We start from the raw sequence: 19,989 nt of genomic DNA on the forward strand, positions 1-19,989 counted from the left end.
CCGGATAAAACGGAAAGCTCGAGGTTCTGGCCGCACAGACAGGCGGCTGTGTTTACAGTTCGGCTTCACTGTCCACATATTTCAAATTCACAGAGTTGAACCTGATCATAACTGGGGCCCCATCGTCGCAAATTTCTGAGGCGTGAGCTCATTCCTTACCTCTCTCTTTGGATGGCTCCCGGGTGCAGAAAGCATCCGCTGTGTTTATTGCCCAGTCGTGCAATTCTGTTGCTGGTGGTGGCTTTTTTTTTTTTAAAGCCCCCAATCTGTGACGCTCACCTACCTGGAACTGACGAGCTGCACGAACGTCCCACGGAGAGAGGTCCCTCTGCGTCGGCGAGACCGGGGTCACCCCTGAAAGCCCCTGGCTTCCCGTTTGCACCATCCGGCGAGATTGAGACGTCTTGGGTCTCTCGGTGACATTTAGGAATCACGCAGGGCGACAGAGGAAGTCATCACGTTTCCAGTTCACCTGCAAGAGGAGGTGCCGTTAGAGGAGGGAGCAAAATGAAACCCTGTCAACTTGTTAGGGCCCAAAAGGTAATTCTGCCATCAGAGAAATGAAGGCCAAGAGTGATCGGGGACCCTATCGTTACCGACAGGAAGGAACCCGCCCGTGTCAGAGGTGTCCCCTGCCAGGGAAGTTCAGGTGTTGCTAAATTCATTAATGTGTCACTTTGAAGAGACGTGATGTCACTCCCGTTGTCTTCAGAGATGCAAAGTGGGGGGCCGCCTGCCCCTGTCAACACACTGTCATCTTAATCCCGTCTGCTCGGCACCTGGCTCTGCCATCTGCGAGGAGCTAAGGGCGTCTTAAAAGGTTACTAATATCTGACATATATCATTTTAATCTGCCCTTTGCCTCGCGACTCCCTACCACCAAAAAAAAAAATTTTTTTTAAATGTTGCTAAGTCAACACTCCTCGCGCTGCTTTGCTGGCTAGATTTTTGCAGATGGGGGTAGTTGGGGGCAAGTGAATCTCTTGTGCTCTTTCTTTCATTTTTATTATTTACGGTAAATGTACTCACTTTATAAGACAATGTGGCTCCATGGGTCCAGGATAAATTCCTGTAGGAAGCTGACGTTTGAAACACCAGGCCCCGGGCAGTTTGCCTCCCTCTTGGTTTACGGGCATTTTCCTCAAATTTCCCTTCGGCAGGTTCTTCTGGAAACGGGAAGCCTTCGTAAAAGGGCGTCTCCATCGGCGGGAGGCAAGTGGTTGCTCTGCGCCTGACAGGATAGAGAATGATTATTTAGTAACTCGTACCAGGAAGGGTGAAGTATAAAATAAAACACACCACGTCATGAGTAAAACAAATGGCGCTTTATAGTAGGAGGTCGCCAGAAGCTGAAAAAATTACGTTTTTCTAAAGATACGAGTTAGGGAGAATGGTTTTAAAGATAGGCCACATTGTAATAATTCGTGGTGGTTTGTTTTTTTCCGATTTCAAATATCACATCGGCCTAAGCAAATTTTAATTCAATATGGATTATTTCCGACAAGTGAAATCACCAATTTTCACACCTTGGTTCAAGGCAAATATTTACTTGCTTAATTTGGTTTTTCAAAGGATAAGTGGGCTTTTTTGCAGTTTTTCCCCCCCCTAGAACACGTCAGTAGTCAAACGATAATGAGGAGACGGCAAACACCCTTTCTAGCTAAGAAAGACCATGGTGTAATTTCTTTAAAAAAAAAAAAATTAATTTTTTAAATTAACTTTTAGAGAGAGAGAGAGAGAGAGAAACATCAATGATGAGAGTCACTGACTGGCTGCCTCCTGCGCGCCCCCTGCTGGGGATCGAGGAGCCTGCACCCCGGGCCTGTGCCCTGCCCAGGAATCGAACCGCGACCTCCTGGTTCCTGGGTCAACGCTCAACCGCTGAGCCACGCCGGCCGGCCTTGGTGTAATTTCTATTGAAATGATCTGAGTGCCTTTCCACTTTGGGTTCTGCTAACCACTGGTGCTTATTTTATCTGTACGGGGGCAGAGCTAAGGAGACAGGCCACACTGTTACGCTCATGCCGCGGATGCCGAAACGACAGAACACTATTCGCGCCCGGGAATGTCACGCGGCCCCTCTCCAAGTAAGCTCCCGTGTTCCCATCGCTGGTGGAAGTGGAACCTGGAGCCCCTAGACCAAGTGTGATTTTCATGCCATTTCAAAATCCTATCCGGACAGTCCACATGCCCTGTGCAGACTTTCCACGCCAGGGACAGGAACAGTTACACGATTTTAGCTGCAGATAAAAACCACGGTACGTGGCTGCTGTGGGGACCGGGGGTGGCCGGGCCGGGCTGCGCTGATATATGGGGCACTTAGCCCAGCGAGAAGCCAAGTTAGGTGGGAAGTTTCCCCCCCTCAATGAGTTTTTCAAGTTGCTCCTGGTACTTGTATTGTCGGGTCCCTCTGGGTCCTGGCGGGAGGTGGGAGGCGGGAGGCAGAAGGGGGGGGGCGTCGGCTTTGGACTTTCACTTGCAGAAAGAAAGAAAATCAATCTTCGTGCCCCAAAGACAGAACTCCTCATGCAGAAAGTCACGGAGGGTTGGAGGCTTCGAAGGGAGACTCAGAGGAATCGGCTTCGGGCTGCGAGCGAGATGCTAAAGTGCATCTCTGCTCCCCCGGGGTTCTCGGGGCGCAGAAAGAGATAGAAAGGGCGCGTGCTGGCCGTGGCCCGAGTTGGTGTATTTTGTGTGTGTTTTTTTAATCAAGAGAAGGGAAACAAACAAACAAAAAAAAACAGCTGAAATTGCGGATGGATCTGTGTATTGGAAAAATAAATATAACTGCCACGCTTTGTTCTTTGTCAGTTAGAGTGTGGCCTGTACCCTACTCGGGAAAAATCATCCTCTGAGTACCATCGATGGTTCCCCAGGAGGGTGGCTGTGAGCCTTTGGGTGAGTGTCAAGGTTTTCACACAGTGCCTTGGTCTCAAGGTCTTATTTCATATTTCTTTTCTTTTATCTTTTTAAATTCTCACCTGAGGATATTTTTCCATTGCTTTTCAGAGAGAGTGGAACTGAGGGGGAGAGGGAGAGAGAGAAACATCGATGCGAGAGAGACACATCGATTGGTTGCCTCCTACACGCACCCCGACCAGGACTGGGGGCCGAGCCTGCACCCGAGGTATGTGCCCTTGGCTGGAATCGAACCCGGGACCCTTCCATCCACAGGCCGACGCCGACGCTCTAACCACTAAGCCAAACCGGCCAGGGCCTTGTTTCATATTTCTGATCGCAACACCCTTCCGCCAGAGAGTTCTGCAGCTCAAAGCATTTTTTTTTTAATTCCAGCCCTGGCCAGTGTAGCTCACTCGTTAAGAGCATGGGCCCTGCACGTGGGAGAGGGTCACGGGTTCGATTCCCGGTCAAGGGCACGTGCCTGGGTTGCAGGTTCCATCTTAGGATGGCACGCCGGGGACACAGCCCATTGGTGTGTCTCCCTCACGTCGATGTTTTTCTCGCTCGCTTGCTCTCTGCCCTCCCCACCTCCCTCCCTTCCACTCTAGAAACCAATACAAAATATATCCTCAGGTAAGGATTTAAAAAAAAAAATGCAGCCACGTGGCAAGATGTACTTAGGTCAGGAAAGGTCAGGGTGGCTTCCTGTCACCGTGTCCCCCGATGTCGAAGGAGAGAAAATAGGGCCTGAGCCCCACGTGCTGGCCCACTGGCCCCCGAACCCTGAGGCCTCACAGCCTCGCCTTTGAGAAGGAAACCGTGACATTTAGGAGAACCCCCCCCCAGCTTTATAAAAGGCAAGCGAAGGTCTATAAATATTGATCCGAAATGAGGGCCGTGAATAATTTATCGGGAGATATAGTTTCTTTGTGTTTTGGTTTTTAAAGCGGCTCGTTTGTTCTGCTCTAAAAGGTGATGGTTCGACAGACATCTTCTCTGTCTCTCACTTTAGAGCCATGTCTTATTTTTAGAGAAAAAGCGATATTTTCGAAAGATGTGTTGAAATCGGGGTGTGTGGGAGGCTCCCGGGGAGAGGGTGCAAAACAATACACCAAATTTACCCAAATGGAAACACATTGGAGGTGATCTCATTTCGAGGGGAAAAAAATATAAGGAGTGTCACGAATTATGAGCCAAACTGGAAAAGTGTGAGTTATAAAATGCCAGGCATGGGATGGAAAGACGACAGAGCCCAGCCCAGCGCTGAAAACGAACACAGTGGGCTTGGGGCACCCCCCCCATCCGTCCCCCCAACTGACCAGGCTGCTCTGGTCCTACTCTAGGCCTTAGGGGGTGCAGAGAGCTGGGGGGACTCACGCATAGCAACTGTCGCCACCTGGAGAAGGGAGAGCTAGGAAGGCGTCTTAGGTGCGCAATTGTTACGTGGACCACTTTGTGACTTAGTTTCCTTAGATGCGCTTCTTTCAGATAATGCAGAGACTCATATTTTCAATGGTTAAGAGCTAGGGAAACCCCAAAACCTCCACGCTAGGGGGGGAAAAATATTTTATGTGAATGCACTGTCCCCCTTTAAGAGAAGCCGCGCATTTAAAAAGGCCAGGCGGGCACGCGGAACGGGGAATGGGTTGAAATGATTTGGGGGATTTTCCTAAGTATTTCTAACAGGCAGCCATGTCAGGAGTCAGGGGCCGTTCACCTGAACCCTACGCGACCTAAAAGCTTTACCCCTTTGGCGAGTCACCCGATTACGAAACACGAATTCTGTCGCCTGTGAAGTTCTCAGGGTCTCAGCCATGAATTTCGCCGCAAGCTCCCAAACGTGTCGGCACCAAGGGCTCTTCTCTCACGAAACATGCACAGGACTCGGGTTTGAAAATAGTCCCATCAGTGGGGTGGGGCGCAAGCTGCACCTCAGGCCACAGACGCTGTCTTTAGAGGGTCCCCGCTCCAGGGCCCTTTCCCCCCATTTACCTGCCCCCGTGTTAAAATAAAAAGATTCAATGAACGCAACTCACTAAATCACACAAACAAAATAGGTCTTATTAAGCCCTCGGCGGTTCCAAAAGGGACGGCTTTCCTCCTTCGTTTCCTCTCCAAAGCTTTCCCTCCTCCCTAAAGGAAGCGCTAGGCCGGCGCCTCCAAACGCGAAGGCTTCCGGGGCCTTGTCTGGAAACGCGAACCAGGCAGGACAGCTGTCTGGCCGTTTAGGGGAATCTGGAGGCCACGCAGGTGTGACCCCAAATGTGCCTGCCCCGGGGCGTGCAAAGAGAAGTCAGGTCCAGCAGCAGTTCCTTTGCTCACCCGGAGGACTCAGGACCCGGCCAGCTGTGGGGACGGTGGTTCCCTGTTCCCCGCGCACAAACCACTTCATGCGCCCCCCGGGCCCAGCCGGGGTGCCCGGCTTCCAAAGCAATTTCGGCAGCAACACCGGGTGCTCTTCTTGCATTTTCAAGCCACCTGTCCGAGGGTAGTGTCGGTTACCCACCCCGCGCACTGCTGCTTACATACCCCACTGAAGAAAATTGGCAGGTGTGATTTATGGACTACGGCGAGCGCGCAATTTTCCACGGGGTCAGCCTCGTCAGGGGTCGCTCTCTGGCCACACAAACACCAAGTCTCCTCTTTGGGGCAAGTCGGGATATTCATTTTTCTTGAGAAATGTCAGCGGCACCCTACTCCAGGGGTCCGTTTATGCAGATAAACGCCTAAGACTTTAATCTCGGGCCAAAAAATGCTCCGCGCAGACGTCCGAGGAGTCCATCCATCACCGTTAAGACCTGTCATTTGTTTTTATTTAAATCTCAGGCCCGGGCAGAGTGGGCGCCGGGACCCGTGAACGTGGCACCTCACACATGAGCTGGGGCCAAGGCGCATAAACAGGCTGAGACTCCCCCACCTGCCTCCCACCCCGGGGTGCCCCCCCCTCCCCGGCCAGGACTGAATTCCGTTCCTTTCGCAGCTCGAGGCTGCCTGTCGGGGGCTCAGCGAGTGGGACAGGGCCCCGCGAGTCTCCTCTCCCAGCCCCGCACCAGCCAAAAACGCACACGATCTAATCTGACTTAGGGGTTCCCTCCAGTGCCAGGGACAAGAGGACCAACAAATTGCGTCCTTCGTGAATTTTTTCTTTACCCCAGGGAACAGTCACGTGCAGAGAAAATTCTCTCCCTTTCCCCCTCAGGAACCCTCCCCAAATCCTGAGGGTTCTTTTTATGTCTGCAGCTGACATAACCGAAGCTTTCTCCCAAACCACAGCGCTCGCAAGACCACTTCCCAGCATTAAATATTAAATTTCCAACGGCGAGCTCCGCTTGTGCGGCGTCGGCCTCTGTTTCTGCAAAGAGCCCCCCCCCCCCGAGACGAGACGCGGCCAAGGCCAAGGCGAAGGAGCCGTCTGCGGGGGGCCGCAGAGCCGGGCCTTGGGGTTCTGGGAATTACTGCCGGGGGGTTCGCCCGTCCAGGCAGACACAGGTTCCCACAAACACGGCTCCTGTCCCTCGTCTCCGACGCTTCTATACCCTGCCCTCTGGACCCACCCGGCAGGTAGGACAGGACGCCTCTCACGTCTCCGCTACTAGAGAAAGCGCCTAACTGGGCCCAACGGTTGGCTCTCTGCCTTACACCGCCGTCGAGTGTCCGGACAGAATTTGGCCTCAGGCCTTGGTGCTCTTCCAGGTTTATTTATTTGGGCTCCTTCCCCTTGCTCCGAATTCTGCACACTGTCCCCCAGGCGGGATGCTCCGGAGTCGCCACGTCTGACTCCATTTAGGAAAAGTAGCTTTGCCTTGCTCTGGCGCAACTTAAAATTTGTTGTTTTTTTTTCCTCTCGCCGAAAGCCCACATTTCGCGCTCTCTTTAAAGCTCATCAGTCGACGAGTCCTTTAAACAGAACCGCGCCAAGCTTTTGCTGGTGCCAAGGGGGTGGGCGGGTGGACGATGGCTCTGGGGGGAGGGCTTGGGGGCCTCAACTCACGCCCAGGACTGACTCTGGGGCCCCGACTGCAGAGAGCGTGTTCCCTTTCCCGCCAGCGGGCAATTCCCACGGATGCGGCTGGGCTGCTGGGCTGCAGGCCCCAGGCCCCCTCCTTGGCTTCGAGGCTCCCGATTCCGAGGCAGGGCCGCCTCCCAGGCCCTGTGGGGCCCCCCGCCCTCTATTCCGAGCCCGGTGGCGGCGAGGAGACAGAGAGCGCGAGCCGACCGCCTCTCCAGGCTCCCTCTGCAGCCGGAGGCCTGACATTTCCCTGCGTCTCTGCTTTCATTAGTGCCTGGGGGCTGAACCCCGCTTCCCACCCACGGCAGGCCGCATAGATCGGGTGGAATTACAGGAGCGCGGCCTCTCGGCTCGGCTGTTTCTACCTGCAGGTCATCATCGTTTTCTCCGTCAGACAGAGCAGCCGTCTTAGGCCAAGTCCTAGAAGGAGACAGGCGGCCACACACAGACCTGTTCCTCGGCCCCAGGCCTCAGAAATCCATCCCTTCCCGGGGGCCCTGCTGACCACAGGGGTCGGGGGGCCTGCGGGGTGACCTGGGCAGCCCTGGGGGCTGGGAGGCAGGTTCTCCGGGGCTCCCGCTGGGAGCTCAAGCGCAGGGGGCAATGCCGTGGTCCTGGTTAGTGGCCACCGGCCCTGGGGTGCAGCCTCACGCAGACAGCGGAGGGAGGGAGGGAGGGAGCCTTCTTGACTCAACCCCAACCCCTATCCCTTTTCCATCGGTGACACTGCAGGAGGGAGGGTGCCGACCCTCTGGGGTCTAACACTGCCCTCACCTCGGGGGGCTGGGTCTCCCCCCACCCAGCTCAGTAGGAAAACGTACCTGTAACAACAGAGAAATGGTTTAGTCAGGGCTGCAAGCAGGTGCTGAGCTTCCGCGAGGCGGGCCGACCTCAGGAGCGGTTAACAAGCGCGTGGAGGTGACTCACCGTCTAGGGGCTGTGAGGCTTCAGGCAAGTTACTTAACCTCTCTGAATCTCCCTCTCCTCCCCTAGCAAGAGGGGCTGCTAGCTGTCCTCACTTCACAGGCTCCTGATGGAGACGCAGTGAGATAAATTGTGTAAGCCGCCCCAGAGAGCCCCCAGATCTTAGCTATTAAGAGCTTAATAAAGATTAGATTTTGTTTCCGCTGCTACGATGACAAGCCACGCCGGCACTCTGCTGGGCCCTGGATACGGAAGAGGCCCTCGCTTTGCCTCCCAGGGCCTCTCAAGATTGCAGACTCTTCCCCGGCCGGGCGGGGCTCAGCGGTTGAGCATCGACTAGGATCCAGGCGATCGGGGTTCGATTCCCGGTCAGGGCACAGGCCCGGGTTGCGGGCTAGACAGCTGATCAATGACTCTCTCATCATTGATGTTTCTCTCTCTCTCCCTCTCCCTTCCTCTCTCTGAAATCAATAAAGATATATTAAAAAAAAAAAAAAAAAGATTAAAAAAAACACAAAAAACAACCAAGCAGGTAGAATATAAAACAGCGAATCGAACTCATTTTAGCTAAAGAAAAGTAGATTAACAAAGTTAAGAACCAACGGGGGCATTCTCGCTCCCCCGCGTGCTAAGGGGTCCCTCGGGTTGTTTTTCCTACAGCTGTAACATCCAGGGTCCCGGAAGCAACGGTGTCACCGGGATATCGGGTCCAGTTGTGGGGGCGGCTCGGGGCCTTTCAAAACCGCTCCGGGCCAGCGAGGGGGGAGCGGCGGGGAAAGATGACCAGGAGCCGCGTCGCGGGGGAAGAGAGAGGCTGGGTGATGGTTTCCCGGGGGGCTGGGGGGGGGACAAGAAGACTACGGGGCAAAGTGACTACTGTCAGGAAAGGGGCAGTGTCGGCCCCTCTGGAACAGCCTGGCATCAGTCCGAGGGGGGTTCGGAGAGAAGGTCCGGAGCCAGACTTGTGATGTTTGAATTTGTGAGGCTGGCGGCTTAGGGCAATGCCCCTGCCTGGGCAGGAGCGGAATTCCCTTCGAGGGAAGGACCGTCTCCCTGGGTGTCCTCTCAAGGCGGCCCTTACGTCGGAGAGGTCGAACTGGCTGGCTTCTGGGATCCCTTCCGAATCTAAGCTCTGGGAGGGAGACTGGTTTGTTGGTTTGTTCGTTGCAGGGAGAGACTCGGGCCCTGTGCCCTAAGCTTTCCTCCCTCCTGTCGTCTCCACGTTCACTCAGTGGGTCTGAGAGACACACGCGTGTGTCAAGAAAAACACACACAAAGTGTCCCTTATGTTCCTCCCAAGCAGGACAGGGGGACAAACTCACGGAAATCCCAGTCTCTGGACGTGAGGTGCCACGGCCATGCCACGTCGCGGCCACGTGAGCACCCACGGCAGCGCGGGCTGGAGGTCCCCCCAGGCAGGCTAGTCAGTTTGCCATCTAAGCGTGACCGGTGCGCCCGCAACAACGAGCAAACAAGGGGCCGAGCGTGTTAACATCCTTCCCCATCATTTCCGTGGGTCGCGGGCTGGGAGGCAAGCCGCCGGCGAGATCCTTTAAGACCGGTTAGCATTTTCCGGGCCGTGGCAGCCGTCTCTACGGCGCCTCGGTGCGACTGGAACCCGTCGGTGCTTTGGGGAGACGCAGGCACCACGTCGCTGTGCAAACCGAGGGGGCTCCAGACGCGGGGGGTGGGGGGTGGTGATGACACGGCGCGGGCCTGGGACAGGAGGCGAGGCCCACGTGGCCGGGGCCACGCCGGCGAGATGCGATCCTGGAGGAGAGGGTGCAAATGGCCCTGTCCCGTTTTACACGAGCTGTTGTTACCGGTCCAACACGTAGGCTCTCCTGGTGACAATGCGTAAAACGGGCTGCGTGCCTGCGGGACAGAGGTCGCGGGGCTCCGCGCCGCAACACTCATCACGGGGAAACTCACTTGAGCGGTTAAAGCGGAGGCGCCCTACCGTCTTCTAGGGAGTCTCGCCACCCACATGTCCACTCTCTCTCTCTAAAGTTCGGGCGGCTTCACGAACCGTCCGTGGGGGACACTCGGCCAAACCCAGGCGACCGCTTGTGGGGGCGACCAACTGGCCGCAGCTCGGCCATCTCTTGATCCCCGCCCCCCGCCCCCGGCTTGGCCAGACGCAGCCACAGTCCCTTCGAGCCGCCGTGCCCCTTTTTCTATTATCAGACACGGGCGGAAAGCTGGGGGCAGGGCGCACCCCACGGCCAGGAGGGCCTTCAAAGGCCAGCTCCTCTCAAACCGTCAATGGCTGACATTTAAGCGTCTCCCCCAGACGCCGCTGATAATGTGCGTGCCCGTGTCTTCCTCTCCCGAGACAGTCGAGAAGGATCGCTGTGCCGGCGTGCAATTATGTCCATAACGAGATGCAAAAATGCAAATGCGGCGGTGCGCGCCCGCCCTTTGGAGCGCCTCCTGACAGAATTGCAGGCACCGGGAGACCCTGGCGGATACGGTGTCACCAGGCGGAGCTGGGGGGCCGATGGCTTTTAAAGATGCCTCCACAACACGCTACCTCGCCATGCAAATGAGCGGGAGCCTTCGGCGGCGATAAACGCCGAGGTCGCCGGCGCTCTCCCCGCGGTGAATTCTGACAATTCAGAGGCCGTCAGCACCTTGCCGTGTTTCACTCCACGCGCCACGCCACACGGGACGCCACGCACGTCCACCGGCGTATCCGCGAGGAGGCTGCCTTGCACGACGGATTTTATTTTTTATTTTCGGAAGGCCACTTAAAGTGTCAACAGGCAGGGGACCCATTCAGTGGCTCCGTCGGGCGCTTAAAAGCTAACACAGGTTTGGGGAATCAACACGGCAACGACGGCCGCGCAAACGGCTCGGTGAAGAGGGCAGGACGCAGACCCCTCTCCCCGGAGCCTCCAGGTCCACGAGCCAAGCCCTGACCCTCAATTCCCCCCCCCCCGACGGCAACAGGAAGCGGCAACGCGGGGCAAGGAGTGATCTCGGCCAACAAATCACATACAACGAGACGGCGAGTTGTGCTGGTGGCGCGATGGGAATCTTGCCCGCGGGTCAGCAGTCAGGCCTTGGCGACATTCGGTGACTCGGGGACATTCGGTCCCGTGCCACAGACGTGCGAGGTGCTCTGCTGACGTCTATGGCCTTTCTCGTGCCACCCTGAACCCGTCCCGTAGCCTGGCTGTGCGTCGTTTTCTGTGCCCAAGTCAACGGCGCAGCGAGAGTGGCATCTTCCCCAAGGACCTGGAAACCAAGTGCTTTACATGAACGTGTCTGGATGAATCCAGGGGCCCAATGTGGCACAACGGGCGGAGGTCGGATGGACATTTTTTAAATGTTTTAGCGTGGGCTGGGCTGCTTTGTGCTAGCCGCTTGGGCCTGGCGGGGGCGATGGGAGAGACCCGCCCGCGCCCTGTTTTGGGGAGCTCTTGCCTAGGCCTGGAAGCCGCCTCCAGCTGTTTAGCTCCTGTTTATGGGAAGGAGGGAGGGAGGGCGGTCGCACCCTCGGTCTTTCCCGTTCCTCCCAACATTAGAGCTGGAGCCAAAGACCAAGCACCGCCCAGGAAACACAGCCCAAACCCCACATTTGGTAACCGCGGCGCCGACAATCCCCCCAAAATTCATCTTCCTGATGTTTGTCCTCTTAGAAGTACGTTTGCCGTGCCTGGAAACTCGCCCACGAAATTATTTCCTTTATTTTATGCCAAGATTCTAGTCTGCGCCCTCGATCCGTGTGTCCTGGGTCTTTACGCTGGGTCCCTGTGGCTCTGCGGCAAGTTTTGAAATCAGACAATTTTTTTTTTCATTAATAGGTTTAATCTTTATTGTTGAAAGTGTTACAGGTGTCCCCCCCGTTGACCCTTCCCCCATCCCGCCCCCTCCGCAAGCCTTCCCCCATTACCGTCTGGTCCACGGGCTACGCATAGATGCATATGATATGAGCTCTTTGAAACCAGATAATTCGACGGCTCACCTTTTACAAAATCATCCTGGCTCTGTAGGCGCTACAGTCAGTTTAATTTCTAACACCCGAAGGCACCGCTCTTTCTGAGAACAGGAACGATGGGGTCCGCGGACCCGGGCAACTATGGAAACAGCAGCCCTGCCCAGGGAGCCTTTCAGACCCGGGGGTCGCTTGCCAAGTCTCCCGACAATACGGACCTATCTGCAATAACGGGTGCCCATCGCCGGCGTGAATGTCTGCACATGTTGCATGCACAGGTGCACGTGTCGCGTGCACGAATGTCCCTGTCGCACGGGCCGGCGCAGGTACCGACCCCACGCCCTGTGTGCGCGCATAGGCTTTTCAACAGCCGCGTCCGCGGCCCCCCTGTAGGCCGGCCGGCGGCCCCCGGGCCCCGGGAATGCTGCGCCCTGCCCGCCCTGTGCCCGCCCGGCTGCCCCGTGGGCCCGCCCCGTCGCCGGTAGGCGACTACGTGATATACAGCCCTGCAAGCCGCCCCGCTGTTTTGTTACTGGAAATTAATCTCTCCGGTGCCTTTCTTCCATTCAGGCTGAGCCTTTATGTTCCAAATCCAGCCATTCTAGCGCTCCCCGCTTGTGCTGCTCAGAAAGGACTCGGGCTGGCAGATTATCGCAGGGCAGTTAAGCATGTAATTGCTCAAATGAGTTAAAATCCCTTCAAATATCCGTCTTTGTACCTCATCACACCACTTCGCCGACTCAAATATTTGACAATTGATGAAGATAAACTAAAGGGGTCTTCATTAGCTACCAACCACCGTGACAAGCTCCTTTCAGGCGAGGCTGGTGAATTTGGGGATTTATTATCTGCTTAGAAACTGCGGAAAGCAGAAAAATACCTCGGCGGACCTGAGAACAGAGGAGGCTGGGAGCCCCGCGTGGAGGCGGGGGTCAGGGGAGAAAGCCCGTGGCTGGGCTCCGCTCGGCTCGGCTCGGCTGATCTAAGGCTGCGCTTGTTAAAAAAATGTGGGGTGAGGCGGGTGAGTGCGCCGACCCCGTGGAGGGAGGGACGATCCCACTTTCCTGGCACCGTCCTCAGTGCCCGCGAGTTAAATTTAGGGGTAATTACAGGAATGGAGGGAGGGTGGCAGGAAGGGCTGGCCTGGATGTGGGGTGGCCCGGCCACCAGGAGGGAGGGCCCGCTGCCCCCCCCGGACAAAGCCAGGTGCTGCGCCAGGCCAGGGTCTGGGGAAATGCTTGGGGATTCGCTCCGCACAAACCCCAGCAGGTCCTCTGGCCTTCAGGGGCCTCGCTGCTTCGTATTAAGCTCTTCAGACCCGCTGCCAAGGAAAACAGGTGCTAACGCGACCTGCGGGCGGCGGGCGGGGCGCCTAGCGGATTTCACGGTGCGGGGCAAACTACAGCCTCCGTTTCCTTAGGCATCGAGTGGGGGACTAATTCATGTTGCCCGGGACTTCTCTGCGAGGAACGGAGGGGAGGGCTCGGTCACTGTAAACCGTGTATTTCACAGTTGGCATGAGACCCTGCAAACTCTGTTCCTTACGCAGCCAAAGCGATGGGGGGCGGGGGGGGGGGATCAGTACTGCAAAAAATGTAAGCATCAAAAAACGCACAAGGAAATTTATGGAGAATTACGTTTTGTGGGCTTTTTTAAATCCTTACCCGAGGACATTTTCTCCAATAATTTTGAGAGAGAGTGGGGGGTGGGGAGAACATTGATGTGAGAGAGACACGTCGACTGGCCACCGCCTGCACGCGCCCCGACCGGGGCTGGGGATCGAGCCCCGAGGCCCAGGTACGTGTCCTCGACCGGGAATCGAACCCCCGACCCCACGGTGGGCCGGCCGACGCTCTGACCACCGGGCCCCGCCGGCCAGAGCTACATTTCCATTTTGGAGATTGGTTCCCACAGGCTGAGCGTGGCTGGGCCGCCCCGGGGGCTGTAACAGAGCGAAGGCCCTGGGTTTTCAAGCCGCGTGTGGGGAGCACAGAGGCCCCGGGGCAGGCCCTGGGTCACCCCGGCCCCAGCCGGCTCGGTGACGTGGCCGGTGCAACGGCAATGGGGAGTGGACATCTCTGGGTGGGTCCTTGCCTTTCACGGGAACTCTCTTACGGTTTCATTTTCCGACAGGATATCGGCTTTTGTTTAGACAGAGTGGCTCTAATTGAACCTTCAAGCGAGATGTTCAAAGAAGAAAATGACAGTGTTAAACCACTGTCGGCTTGTACAGATTAGGCCACTTGTCTTTTGACGGGACCTGTCCCCTCTCCACGGCCGCCTAAGCGCAGGCGCGCACATTAGGGCTGCACAAAAGTCAGCCGCGGTTTTGACAGTCAGCCGGCGCCGGCGGCTCAGCGTTGCTCCCCCCCTGGCCTCGGGGAGGCTGAGCCCTTAGGAGCGGCTGCTTTCTGCCCTGAGTGTCCGACCACCGTCGAGCCTGGAAAACGTGCTTCTCTGTTTTCCCCCATAACATAGCAGCAGCAGGTAGAGAGAGAACACGGTAAGCAAAGCTGCGGGTGCCTGCAGCCAGGCGCCCGCTGCGCACCCATTAAAATGACCAAAACCAAAACGCCCAGGGAAACGCCGACTCTGCGGAGCGCGGGCCCTGTGTCCCCCGAGCTGTAGGGCAACGCGGCTCTCCCAGGGGGGGCTCCCCCCACCACCGTGGCCTTGTGGACCGGCCACGGCGCTGCGAAGGGCAGTTCCCCCCAAAAGCCCGAACCTAGGATCGGCCATCGCACTCCCGGGACTTGCGCACCAAACCTACAAACGGCCCACCAGCCGACGGACGGGCCCCGGCCCGCAAACGCGTGCGGGGAAGGAGCGCCGCTCAGCAACGAAAAAGAGAGGACTGATGCACACAGCGACGCGGGTCGGCCTCAAGGGCGCGGCGGGCACCGCCGAGCGGGGCAGAGGGCCAAGGGCCCGCCAGGGGAGGCCGCCAGGTACACCCCTTTCGGGGGGGCCCCCTGTGCGGGAACCCTATTTGACAGCCCCCACGCGTACCCCGCGGAGGGGACGCACCCTCGTAGTCGCGCTTGAGAAAAACACAGAAAAAAAACACACGAGTCAGACTAACTTCCTCCTGCGCCGAGAAAGGCACTGAAAAGAAACGTCCTGTAAAAAAGGAGCCCGTGACCATCTCCCTCTCCGCACAATAATTTGAACTTGTGGCCTCTTGCTGGAGTTAATCACACTTGATCTCTTGAGTAAAAATGTTTTTTACCGCGGAACAATGCTCCACCGAGATTTAACAAACTCTCTTTTAATTGTAATTGATTTGTACCAAAAGATAAAATGAGTTAATTAGGGCATGCTATTAGAACTATTGGCAAGGGGATACGCCTGATGCAACTAGGTGGCTGATTATTTCAAAGTCTGAAACAAAACGAATTTTAAATCCTAAGCCATTCGCTTAAAAAAAAAAAAAACAAAAAACGCCACACAAACCCCAAAACCTAGGTCCCCAAGGATTCCATTTTTTTTTTTTTTCCTTTGGCAAAATATTTTTATATCCGGAACATACAAAATAATTTCCCATAAAAACAACAACACAGTAAGTACCGCGTGTCACGAGTCCAAACACGCATCCCGCGTACTTTTCCGCTGCGCCGGCCGCAGTCCCCCAGCCGGGCAGCCCTTTGACGGCAGCAGCGTTGCCTGGAAACGCTTTACCAGCCATCCCAGCAACGCAAAGACACAGAGTTAAGCCAGTGGCAAATCAGCCAGCGAGGGACGAGAGGGTCTCGGTCACCCCTTGGCCCCAAAAGGGAGTATCTATCGGGTACCCATTACTGCGGGGTGTGTGTTTTTTAATAGACCGTCTCATGGTCTGTCTTCACAATCGTTCTAACTCTTCATCTGTGTCCCACCGAGGAGCAGGCTGAGGTCCGGGGAGGTGCGACGACACCCCAGGGAACAGCGCAGACCCCGCAGGGCAGCTAAAACCCGCGTGAAAGCCTCATCTGCCTGGATTCCAAGCCCGCGTCTCGTCTGCACCCCACGCCGCTGGCTGTGTCAATCCGCAGGCCTGAGACAGATAAACGGGCACATATGTCAGTGTTCCCAGCCCTCGCCTTCAATAGCTTAACGCCGGCACCCACATTATTTCGAGCGAGGCCTTCCTGCCCCCCCCTTCCCCCAAGATAAAGACGGGTCTCTCGCGGGGGATGGTTATCTCCGAAGTGCAGAGTAATTTAAATAAGAGGTGCCGTCTACTCTTAAAATAGCTTCCTAGCAAGGGAGAGAGCTAAAACTTTCCCTTTCCACCCGGCAGGTGCGTCGCCCCCCCCCCCCCAGCCTCGGTTTCTTTGCAAAATCAAGGGATGGGACTTGGTGGGTGCCCAGGCCTGTCCGGCCTTGAAGGCCCCGTGGGAAGAAGGTCTGGCCCGTGTCCGCCCCACCCGGCCAGTCGGGAAGCCCAGACGAAATCGACTCCAACGGCTACTTTCTGGTCACTTTTTAAAAACAATGCGGTGTTCTGGCCAGGAGCCCCCGTTTGCAGGATGAGGCTCTGGTCTGAGCAAGGCGTGGGGTTTGGGGTGGCCCAGGGGGTGTGGGGGAGTGTGTGGGGGGGGAAGGCACACATTCCACGCACGGCCCCGCGTTTCAAGGGCGGACCCACAGCGGACCCCGTGCCGGCGGTGAGAGCGTGTCACCTCCTCTCCAAGTACAAGCCCCTGGGGTCTGTGTTACACACGAGAAGGGAGGCGTCGGGCACACAGCACGCCCCAGGATTACACTTTGGAAGCCTATACAGTCTTACTCCTGTCACCCCAACACATTTCATTTTAGAGGCTGCTAAAAAGTACGCAGAGAGGGTCCCGCAGCCGTGGTGGAAGAGAAGTGACTCCTTCGGCTCTTCTAACCTGAGCTCCCAGCAAAATTTCCTGCCCTGTTGGAAAGCCAGCCGCCTGGCTGTTCTAAGTGGGCTGCGAAACGCAGGCGTACATTAAAAAAGATCGACGGCAGGTACTAGTTTTAATCGGACATTAAACTGAGAGATTATTTTTTCAGTCTCTTGAACCTCAATGTGATCCATCGTTAGGGGACACGCAATAAAGATGCCACTACAACTGCCTCACGGCTGTGAATTTCTCTTTAAAATTCATTCTTCATCAGTTTAAGATTTTATGCTCTTATAGAAATCGATTAAAAGTCTTTTTTTTTTTTTTTTTAATCACATTTGTTCCAACCCCCTCAATACAACAGTGTTGGTAATAGAAATTAAAATTTTTTTTTTTTTTTTTGGCTATTTTTCAAATTTGAATCTAGTTTTTATAAATATCAACAGTTCTGTGGAACCAAATGCATCAAGACTTTTTCTTTGTGGTGTCTCCAATTCATTTTTTCCCCCTGCCTCAGGTTTATTTATACAAAGCAAGGAGGTGGGGCGTGTCATAAATAATTATGATTTAAAAAAACAAAAAAAACCCCACCTTCTAACAAAATTCCGTCACCCAGAGTTTTGTGGGAACACAAAGGTTATGATAAAAAAAAAAATAATCGATTTTGAATCCTACTGTCTTCGGTTTTCATCCCGATGTAAGCTGAACGCCGCACATCGATCCTGCTGCTGGGAAAGGCGGCGGAGCTGGAAGTCTCCCGCCCAGACCCAGCGGTGGCCGTCGGTCGGCGCTCCCTCGGGGTCCATCACAGCGTTAAATCGGGGCCGGGGCAAAGTCTAAAGGCCGTTGACCTTGCCCCAGCTTGTTTCCAAAAAATCAGAGGTGTAAGAGACACAAGGCCTCTTTCTTTCTTCTTCTTATTATTATTACGACGCATTTTTAGCAGCAAGGCGAGCGGCGCGCGCCCAAGTTCAGGTGCTCTGGGCTCGCCAGGTTCTGGCCGGTCCCCCTCCCGGCCCCTTCTCCGGGCGCCCGAGGGACGCGCTCGTCCGACACGGGATCGGCCCTTGAGGATTTTTCTTGCAACACAAGGGGCAAGGGTTTGAGCATCTCTGGGGGGGCGGGGGGGTCCTCTCAGTGTCCATCGAGGACCCAAAATACTTGATAGACCGTTTGCCACTAGGAAACACGGACTGCCACGAAATCCGTCCACGCCGGACCACCGACGACACCGTTAGGTGTTGGCTGGAGGACAGAGCGAGGCTCTCTTCTCGCGCAAGTTGGATCATCTGCTCTGGCTTTTTCTCCCCCCTACACACCCCTCCCCCCTTTTACAAATAACCCACCTGACCCAAATGGCCACCGTTAAATATTCACATTCTGGAGAAATAGGCTAAACCGGTTGGGTCCCTTCTTTGTTACCTAGACCTTGCCACACAGCCCCACCCCAAGCAACGTCACCCTCACACTTGGCCGTCTCTCCCCCTTCGCCGCAAGCCACACGCCTTGGTGTCCAGCTTCCCTCCGCCTCATCCGGGGCCCCCGAAATAAATCCCCCCCCCCCATGCTGGCATCCTGGTCTGGGTTAGAAACAGGGTTGGCATGAACCAGGCCCAGAACGCCAACCAGCTACGGGCCGCCGTCCTCTCCGCAGTTCCAGGCCGTTCCTGGGGCTGCCCGGGAAGTGACAGAAGTGGACGGGCGCGTCCCCCGGCGCGTCGAGGGAGCCGCGCACCCACTCGACAAGCTAGCGGGGCACCAGCAGCGCCGTGCCAGGGCTGGGACCCTCGGGCATCGGTGCGCAGATACGACGGGGGTCCCTGCCCTGAAGGAATTTACAGCGTTTTGGGAGAGGCCGAGGACAGTGAGGACACTGGCTTCTGAGCCACAGGGAGGAATCGGCAGGGGGTGCCACCCGGCAGAGCCTTTGGGGTGAGCCTCTCCCCGCCCTCGTCTGGGGGAAACCCCAGAGACTTTCAGAAAGAAGCCAAATCCCAGGTGCACCCCGGGGGGGGGGAGGAGACACACTGGGGGGGCGGGACTGTATTTGCAGCAAAGTAGAGCACGTGCGGCTGGACCGAGAGCAGGAAGAAAAGTATTGGTCCACCAACCCCAGGGCGGGCCACCCGGGGCTGGCACTGGTCACGTCCTGCGTGGCGGGCGGGGGTGGCACCGGGGGGGAAGCTCGCGGGGCCAGAGGGCCAGGGAAGGAGCCAGCGGTGTTTCCCTACCAACGTACGCGGCCCAAGAGCCCCAGATTCGAAACGCACCACTGGGCAAAAACCCCCCAGGTTTGCTTTTAGGACCGTCATTTCCTGCCGTCCTCGCCTGAGCGAAAACTCGTGCAGGTTTCATAATTTTTCCAGAAACACTCAGCTAATAACCAGCGCCCCCCCCCCCCACCAGTTTTAGTCGTAAAACTCACGGGACCCACAGGCCCATCGTAGTGACTAAAACGGCCAGTCCTGCGCCAAGCAGCCCAAGCGGCGGGCCTCGCCGGGCCGTTGCCCCCTCGCGCTGGTGGCGGTGGTGGGTGTGGTGAGCTTACGCCTCATTCCCAGCCTCAAGTAGCCGCTGCTTCTGCTGCTGCTCCTCACGCCCTGGCCCTGGTTTCATCCAAGTGCCTTGGTTTGCACGGGACCGGGCGAGGGCGCCGCAGCGGCGGGCGGCCTCCTCTGTGCCGCTCGGGTGTCCCCCCGTAAGCGCATCGTGACTGCCCTTCCCAGGCGCAGGGAAAACACGTCCTCAAGACTGCAATTCACTCTTTCTTTGCAGACAGACCCTCCTCCTTCCCACGGCCGAGCCCCTCACGCTGTCCTGGGAATGACCTGAGAACGTCCCAGGCCGGCCTTTCCTCCCTCAAGGGGAGCCGTCCGGGCTCCCGCCCTCCCCACGCCCCCGCCCATGGCCCATGGAGGCACCGGAGCCCCTGCTCCCGCCCAGCCCACCGTCAGAGTCTCTTCCCTTCCAAAACCCAAGGGACACATGCCCCCCCCCCCCCCCCCCCCCCCGGGCACGCACGTGGTCCCCTCAGTTTCAGGCAAACAGGGGAAAGAAACGCGCTCTCCTCTCCACAGCCCGGCCCGGGATGGGAAATATCAACCCCGCCCCGAGAACGCGCTCCAAAGAGCTTCCTTTGCTTTTACAAGCTTCCCGCATTTAAAAACAAATTTTTTTTTACGCCCTTCTTGTGGGTGGTTAAGGTTTGGGATTGGGCCTGGCCTGCTTTCTTTGTAATTCCCAGCTCCTCGCCTTAAAAAAAAAATAGAAATTGTTCATTTTTTGTGTGTGTGCATGCGGCGGGGGGCGGGCTCCGCTCTTAGGACGGCAGTGAAAACAAGGCTCCTGTTCTCAACGTCCCATTA

The 19,989-nt window shown here is 56.5% G+C and overlaps 1 long non-coding RNA gene across 1 annotated transcript in view; it reads right to left on the reverse strand.

The window, feature by feature from the left end:
* Positions 1-290: 290 nt before the first annotated feature.
* LOC107525542 (uncharacterized) overlaps positions 291-19,989 on the reverse strand; it is a 365,360-nt gene continuing 345,661 nt past the window's right edge. Inside the window, exons 6-7 of the long non-coding RNA XR_001602064.2 lie at positions 1,030-1,231; positions 291-472 (exon numbers count right to left, since the gene is read on the reverse strand). This is a non-coding gene — a long non-coding RNA (uncharacterized LOC107525542). The remainder of the gene's footprint in view (positions 473-1,029; positions 1,232-19,989) is intronic.

The sequence above is a fragment of the Miniopterus natalensis genome, chromosome 22 (genome assembly GCF_054644295.1).
Source record: "Miniopterus natalensis isolate mMinNat1 chromosome 22, mMinNat1.hap1, whole genome shotgun sequence".
Taxonomy (NCBI): domain Eukaryota; kingdom Metazoa; phylum Chordata; class Mammalia; order Chiroptera; family Miniopteridae; genus Miniopterus; species Miniopterus natalensis.